At 29.6% G+C, this 8,516-nt stretch overlaps 1 pseudogene; it reads left to right on the forward strand.

Annotated features, from left to right (window-relative positions):
* Positions 1-3,846: 3,846 nt before the first annotated feature.
* Positions 3,847-5,927, forward strand: LOC107913363 (transcription factor bHLH25-like; annotated as a pseudogene).
* The last annotated feature ends 2,589 nt before the right edge of the window (positions 5,928-8,516 follow it).

Here is an 8,516-nt window from a genome sequence, read left to right on the forward strand (position 1 = left end):
AAGGTGGACAAATTTTATTACGATGGGTGACAATGGTTACAAGGACCCAAAATTATTTTTTAAAATTTAACTCGAACAAATATATTCGATTCGAATTCCATCTCACTCGACTTGATTCGAGAAAACTTCAAATAAAGTTAGGATGATAAAATGAGATTCGAAAACTCGATTAACTCGAAAATTTTCGATTTGATTCGATCGAATGCTCACCCCTACATGAACATAATTGAGTGACAATTTATATAGTTATACTTTCATAAAATAATAAGTCAATAAACGATCAAATTACACTTTAACCCTCTAAAAAATAATAAAATTTTAATTTAATTTTTTAAAAATTATATATATAAACTAATACAATGACTTAATCTTAGATTTTGTTTTCCAGTTGATATCTTTGCACTTTTTATTTTGCATTTTCTTGTATATATATTTGGGAAGGGGTCAATTGATTAGAATTTGGAACGTCATATTTAATTGAAATGTCTAGTTTGTTTATTCAGATTCTAAGAGATCATCGATGGGTTAAATTTTCCAGCTTGCTTGATTAATAACGTTCCTATTTCCCTTGACAAATGCTAAATCACGTTTATCATGAAATTGTGCCGTCCACTTCTTCCTTTGCTATTTGAGTGAAAAAAGAAATAGATTAATTAAATACAGCATCATTTTCAGGGTAGAAGCTTCTTGGAAACTACGTCATCATGATGTAACAAATAAAACAAATATGCCCACAACATTTAAATTAAACAAACCAAAAATAGACCCCACCTGTCCACACATAAAAGTGCTGACCAAAAGAATTTATTACGAAAAAAAGGTATCGTTATTGTGGCTGGTATGTATTTAAAATAAAAAATGGGTGGCAATGTGTATTTTTTAAAATATTCATAAAATAAATTATATATTCACAGCAAAAAAGAATTAATGGGATGTATTAGATGATTGCGATTGCAATGCAAACATTTTTGCTATGGGGTCCAGTTATAAGTTATATTAATGCAATCATGGTTTGATTGTTGTTGTTTTAATAGGGCAAACGACAATAGTAAGATTAAGTTATTTAAATAAATAAATAAAAATTGGGAAAGGAGAATTTTTCATGTTTTCACACCAAATTATAGATATATCTCTATTAATTCAAACGTTTAGTTTGGCTGTTAGTGTTAGTTTCTCCTCTCTGTTTCACTATAAATTAAATTTTAAAAAACAGATTCCTTCTTCACTGCCACATCGAAACTCATGTTTTCGCAAATTTCATTACCCATTCTTTTTTCTATAGGTGGGTGTCTTCAATTACATTTTATATAATTAGAAATTAAAAACAAAACACAAATACTCGAATCTAATTAAAAGATATGTTTAATGATTTGGGATTATAATTGAATTTTCAGAATTAATTAATCATTAAAACAAACTCAAAATATCTTGAAATTTGGATCATCCGTGATATGGTAATAAAGAAACATACAAGCATGGTTTTAAAATGAAAACCCGTCTTGTTTTTTTAATCCTGTTGCATCATGGAAGCTTGTCTCTCTTCCCCATAGGGACCTTCATCCCAGGTTCCTAAATTTGCACGTGAGCTTTGACTCATTAATTGCCCTTCATTCATGCATGTGCATGTTTTAACCTTTCTATTATTGCACCATTACAACTGCTACACGTCTTGAATTTTAGGTCCTTCTTCCGTTCCAATTTGTACTGCTACGCTGTAATGTTGAAGCAAACTGTGATTACTCATTGGACCCCTAAGTAAAACAAACTGTTTTCTCCTTAAATGAAATGAAATTATTACAATCCAATCCAGCATGAGAATTTAAGTCGAAATTGTTCACATGATACCCAGGTTTTGCTTTCTTTAGGTCTACTTTCAAATATTGGATTTCACGTCTAAGTAAAAATTGTGATTAATAGAAAACATGCCAACTTATGGGCTCATGCCTCGTTGAAAAGGAAAGCCAATCCACCAAACTGTCAGTTCCATTATGTCGTGTTTTGAACAACGGAAATTCATTTACATCCATTTTCAGATATAAAATGTGTTTCCCACATGTGGAATTCTGGATATTAATGTCAATCAGTATCAAAGTTGCCTCTCACTCTTTAACTAATACGTACTATTCAATATAAGACTTTAATTACAAGGAAATAAAACAACACAATTTCTGTATGAAATACAAGGGTAAAGAAGGGTAAAATAAAAAGTTTAATATTAATCTGAATGGGAGTGTTTAGATAATTTATAAAGTGTAAGTTTAAAAATTTTAGTTATTCAAAACCCAACTAAATTCTTTTTTTTAATTTATTGATATAAAAATAAATATTTTTTTAAAAGGTTTTAAAATAATATTCAAATGACATAAAATAAGCTTCATTTTCTCAAAATCTAAAACTAGAAATTAATATGAAAAATGGAGAACTGAACCAAATTATGATGCACAATTTAAAAAATTCAAAAAGTTTGACTGAACCGAACCATTATCACCCTTATCGAACACATTTTGTGATTAGCTGGTTACCTCTTCAAAGAATACCCATACTGAAGAAATTAATCACAATTACTGCAATTGGTGGAATCTTGATTTTAAAAGAAAAAAACTTAAAATAAGTCAAATTTAGAATAACAAATTCCTTCTTCTTCTTTTTTCAAAATACGAGATATAACAAAAGTTATTTTGTTTGGGTTTTAAATTATAATTATAATAATAATAATAAAGTTAATTGTACCAAATATCCTTAAATTTTAAAATACTCTAATTACATCTCAAATTATCAATGTTATGTCAATAAGGTCCTTTTGTTTAAAATCGTTAATTTAATTGTTAAATGAGACATCAGATTTTATGTGACATAATTTAAAATAAAAATTATAAAGAAGAATGAATATTGTAAAAATCTTGATTTTGATGTTTTTGGAGCTTTTACAAAAACTATCATTCATTCGATTTTTTTAATTTTAAAAGTTATGCAGCAACATTTTACTTTTCTTTATGAAATAAATTATGTCACATAAGATTTTACGTGTAATTTAATAGTTAACTTAACGGTTTCAATAATGCAAGGACCTTATTGATATAATATTGATAATTGGTAAATATAATTAGAATATTTTAAAATTTAGTGAGAGGATTATAGGTTGAGAATGTATAGGGTAATTAATTCTAATATATAACATAAATTTTAATCTCACAAAAAGCTAGTCTTTTCTTTTAGTAAAAAAGAAAATCATAAACAACAATAATATTAAGACATAACATATATTATAAACTATAAATAAATCGTTATAAATTAATACATATAAATATCGTGCTTGTAAAGTAATATAAAAAAATAAAAGAATATTTTATATTTTTTTACTTTCAAAAATTAATAATTCAAATTAAAAATTTTAACTTTAAACTTCAAAATTTTAGATGTAATTTGATTTTGATTTACAACACCGTCCTCAAAACATTAAACCAGGCAAAAGGAGACCTTTGTGATACATAAATTTTATGCGACAAATCGAATATGTAAAGGAAAAGAACAAGGAGAAAAACTCCAGTCAGATTCCGGAAAACAGAGCCTCCAAATGAACAGTGAAAACTGGAAAAAAAAAGGTTGGATGTGGGATGGGGGGCATTAAACAATATTTTCACACCAGCCAGACCACCATATAGTCCTAGGAAGCGCGTACGAAGGTACGGTGCACTTAGTGCGCGTGTGAGAGTGTATATATAGATGTACACTTGTTGATTCCTCCTATCACAGAACAATTTCCATCCAAATTCACATCTGCGAACAGTCCTCTTTAGACTTAAAGACTCCCAGTCATTAGTTTATCAAGGTAAGCTTTCCAACTCTACAACTTAAAATGAGATTCTTTTTGAGCTCTTCAGTCTCCATTGATGGAGCTGATGGGGTTATTTCTTTAATTAAAAGCAACTTACTAATTGCTTTGATTTGTTTTTGCAGGTTTCAGGGCGGCCTCAACATGGAAATTGCTTCAGCCAAATGGTTATCTGAACTGGTAAAGACTGTTCTCCCAACCATCTAAAAACACATAAGAAGGGATAAGCATTTCTCATATAATCAGCTTTTTGATGGGTTTGAATATTTACAGGAAATGGAGGATCCCACGTTGTTCCCACAATATCCAACGATGAACCCTATTGACTTTTCGTTTGATGATTTCAATTTCGAATCTTTTTCTCCCGAGAGCTACACATCCTACACAAACATCGACCACTCCCATGGTTTACATATTGAAGCTTCTCATAACGTCGGTGACGACGACTTTAGAAGGCCAATGAAACAACTCAAGACCAGCAGCAGCACTTGGAAGTCTTCTTGCATCACTGATAACATACCACCTAAGGCTGCTTCTTCCTCTTCTTCCCATATAATCTCTTTTGACAACTCGAATTCGTCACCGCCGGATATATCTCAGCAGTATTGTGGTCTAGACCGTGATTTGAAACGGAAAATGAGGTGGGTTCAGATGGAAATTACACGGGAACTTTTCCATCTTTGATTTCTCAAGTTGCCTACGAGGACCAATATTGTTCACCTAAATTTGAGCAGGTTTCAAAGAGGGTTGGTTCATCGACTAGGGCTCCACTCTATGCTCAAGATCATGTAATTGCTGAAAGAAAACGTCGTGAAAAGCTCAGCCAAAGGTTCATCTCTCTTTCAGCACTTATTCCTGGCCTGAAAAAGGTACCATACAAGTTCATAATTCATAAAATACTAATATTTCATGCAATAATTTTGGCTTATGCTGATCTAGTATACGTATGTGTATGCAGAATGACAAGGCTTCTGTTCTTGGGGACGCTATCAAATACTTGAAGCAACTTCAGGAGCGAGTGGGTACGCTTGAGAATCAAGTGGCTACGAAAACAATGGAATCGGTGATCATTGTGAGGAAAACCCAAATTTATTCAGATGATGAAACATCGTCGTGTGGTGAGAACTTTGAAAGCCAATCCAACAATCCATTCCCCGAGATCGAAGCAAGAGTTTCGGAAAAAGATATGCTCATTAGAATCCACTGCGAGAAAAACAAAGGGTGCATACCAAATATCATAAACGAAGTCGAAAAGCTTCATCTCTGTGTGCTTAATACCAACGTCTTGCCCTTTGGGCAAGCTACCCTTGACATAACCATTGTTGCTCAGGTAATTTTCCAATCCAACGTTCCCAGAAATTCTAGCCTGGAAAGGAACCTTTCCAATTTAATTAACGCGATTAAAACCCTTGACTAAAGCCTTATTAATATTGCAGATGGAAGCGGATTTTTCAATGACAGTGAAGGATCTTGTGAAAAGTCTGCGACTGGCTTTGCTCAACTTTATGTGATGAAACACTTTCAACAAGAAAATTACTAGGAATAATTGTTAATTCTCTATAGAGAGTTTTTTTTTTCCCCATTTTTTTATCAGTGATGATTTTCTATATAGTTTGTGAGTGTTCTTTTTCCCTAGTTATTCCTTGAGAGCGAAACAACAGCCTGTAAACAATTCTCTCAAATAACAGTGACCACCAGCCATTAGAAGCAGCTAGGAGGATGAACCAATTTTGCAGCAAATTAAGAAGTGTTTGTGTTTTTTGGCGTGGTCTCGTCTTGTTGGCCACGTTTAATTCCCTCCCCAAGTGCTGTATTTTGGTTCTCTTTAAGTTTAGCTAAGCCTATAGGCGAAAGTTGTTTTTGAGAGGTCTTGAGTACGATACATGGCCTCTTTTTTTTTTTTTCTCCACTTCTCAATTGAATTTGGAGATTTACAGGCAGATTTCTTTCTCAGGGTTGGTGAAGTTTTTACTTTCTAGGGACCTTGTAAGATGATTTTCCGTTTTTAATATTCGGTTGTATGCGTAAAGTCTCTCTCCTTTGTAACTTCACCTTTTACTTGATGGACTGAATGACCAAAGTTATTGTTTCCTTCTCTTTTTGTTTATTCTTTATATTTTTACCAGTGTAGATATAATTTATAACCATAGCATTAAATAAACTTCATAGTTACTAATAATATATAATAAAATCATTTTAAGAATATAAAAATTTTAATTATTTTACTTCCGTGGCATTCAAGCTTTGCTTCATTTCTTTTCATTTACCAATACTTACTGTGTTGTTTCTGTTCATTTTCTTATCTATTTATTATAACATGTTTTTCTAAAATTCAATTATAACTTATTATTATATAAAAATAATTTCCATTTAGTTAATTTTTTAAACGAAAGAATCATAAAATATTAAACATATAATATGATACATAAAAGATTTTTAAGCGTGTGGAAATTCACATAGAGACAAAGCCAAAAAAATCTTTTTAGGAGTCGAAATTAAATTTAAATTTTTATAATAATAAAAATGTAATTTTATAATTTTAATAGTCTATATATTTATAATATTTAAGGGATTAAATTAATTTTTTATCATTTTTAGGGGGAGTTAATGTACAATTTTACCTTTATTAATTTAAAATTTTAAAAATTTTAAAGAACCTGAATAAAAAATTTTCTATTTTAGGGGGACCGATGCCCGGCCAGCCCCAATACATTCCATTTTCATTAAAAATTTTGACTTTAAATATTATATATAAGATATATAAACTAACGAAAATACGTTTAAATTGTTTTTAAACAATTGACTTAGTCATAACCTTATTCATTAAGTTGAAGTAAATTTAATAAGTTGAGTTACAATACATGTAATTAAAAGAAACCCTAACATTAAATCATGTTGATATCATGCTTATGTCAATTAATAAAGCCACACGATTTTTATTTAATAAAACAAACTATGGTTCTATTTGATTAGAGTGTATAAATTCTTCCAGGCGAGAATGCTTCCAATCTTAATTCTTGATATCATAAATGCAACCTTGAATTCTTTGGAATTGATCCGCAACGAAAGTTTGAACAAAAATTTTCAATTTAACTCGTAATTGTTTAGATTTACTTTTTGTAATCGAATCAATCAAAAAGATTAAGTCTTATAGTTTGTTCAAATATTTCTTGTCAACGGAGCATTCATCACCTTGTCTAGATTTATTCTGATCTAGGTCAAATATATTCTTATCATCGATTTAAATGTATTAATTGTAATTATAATTATGATAATATTTATATATGTAACTTCTTAAAAAGTATTTATATACATACTTATATACTCCCAAAATGTATTTTTATCTAAATCTGCATGCATTTCTGATTATCGATTTGATCATATTATATAAAGTTGATTTAAATTCTAGTTATTTGAATATATATTTTATTTTAAAAAAATCTAAACATATATATACCCCTATATAAATCAACCACTTAGTTGAAGTAATTAGGCATAAAGCATACAATAAAAATATTAAAGTCCCCTTTAAGAAAAAATATACACTTTTACATGTCCAAAACATTGGGAGGGTTTTGTTAATAAAAAAGGTTTGGATTTAGAGTATAGGAATGACATAAGGGCTGATCATAGCAAAACATTTATTACCAATACTATATTTAAAAATGGGTGTTATCTCTAATGATATCAATATTTCAAAACCAAGCATCCTGCTGCCATTTTGTCAATAGTGGGCCTATACTCAAAACTTGTCTCCCCTTTTTCTTATGTACTTCTTTTAAACTACCAAAAAGATTCATTCAGATTTCTTGATTGGGACTGTAATTAAAATATATTTATATAATTCAACTACACAAAGCTAGGTTTTGGCCTTTTTCTTTGCTCTCTTTGCCGCCAAATCAGATCTTGTGTATATATGGATGCTATTTTCTTTTTAAACTCAACAATATATCATAGAAAGATAAATGGGTGAAATTTTGGTGGATGGCAGTGCACATGTTTTCCATTGGATGCGAAACCTAACCAATGGGGTTTATTATTGTGCTAAAATTTGTATTATCTTAGTACTGTTTAAGATTAATCTTGTTTAGATCAAAGATGATATTTAAAAGAAGCCTCGAATTTAGTTTGAATATATGGGGAACAAGTTTACCATCATCTTGTCCGATCACTTGTTGGTAAACTTTTATTATTTTATTTCGGGATAAATATAAAAACCAAACATGAGCTTTGATCGAATGAGTAATTTGATATTGTTTAATCATACACATAAAACATTTTTTTGCGAATCAATTGCACATGTTTAAAGAATTAAATATATCAATTTATGTATATATTAGATCAACTTAATTATTTGTGTATATAATATATATGTATCAAATGACTATATTAATAATTGTGTTAGCAATTTCTGAAAATCAAATCAAATTAAAATTATATAAAAATTTATACAAAATCAAAGTTAATATATAATATTTAGATGTACCCTTTTATATAAAAAAAACACATGCAAACTTTTTCAAGAAACATGTACGGTTGTACCTTTATTTGCTTTTTTACCCTATATTTTATCTTAGTAGGTTTGGTACAACATTTTTAATTGTCAATGGAGGTGTTGGCCCCAACTAAAAAATTTTGAAATTTTCTGTCCCATTTCATCATTTTAGAAAATAGAATTAAATTT

Source organism: Gossypium hirsutum, chromosome D11 (assembly GCF_007990345.1).
Source record: "Gossypium hirsutum isolate 1008001.06 chromosome D11, Gossypium_hirsutum_v2.1, whole genome shotgun sequence".
Lineage (NCBI taxonomy): Eukaryota > Viridiplantae > Streptophyta > Magnoliopsida > Malvales > Malvaceae > Gossypium > Gossypium hirsutum.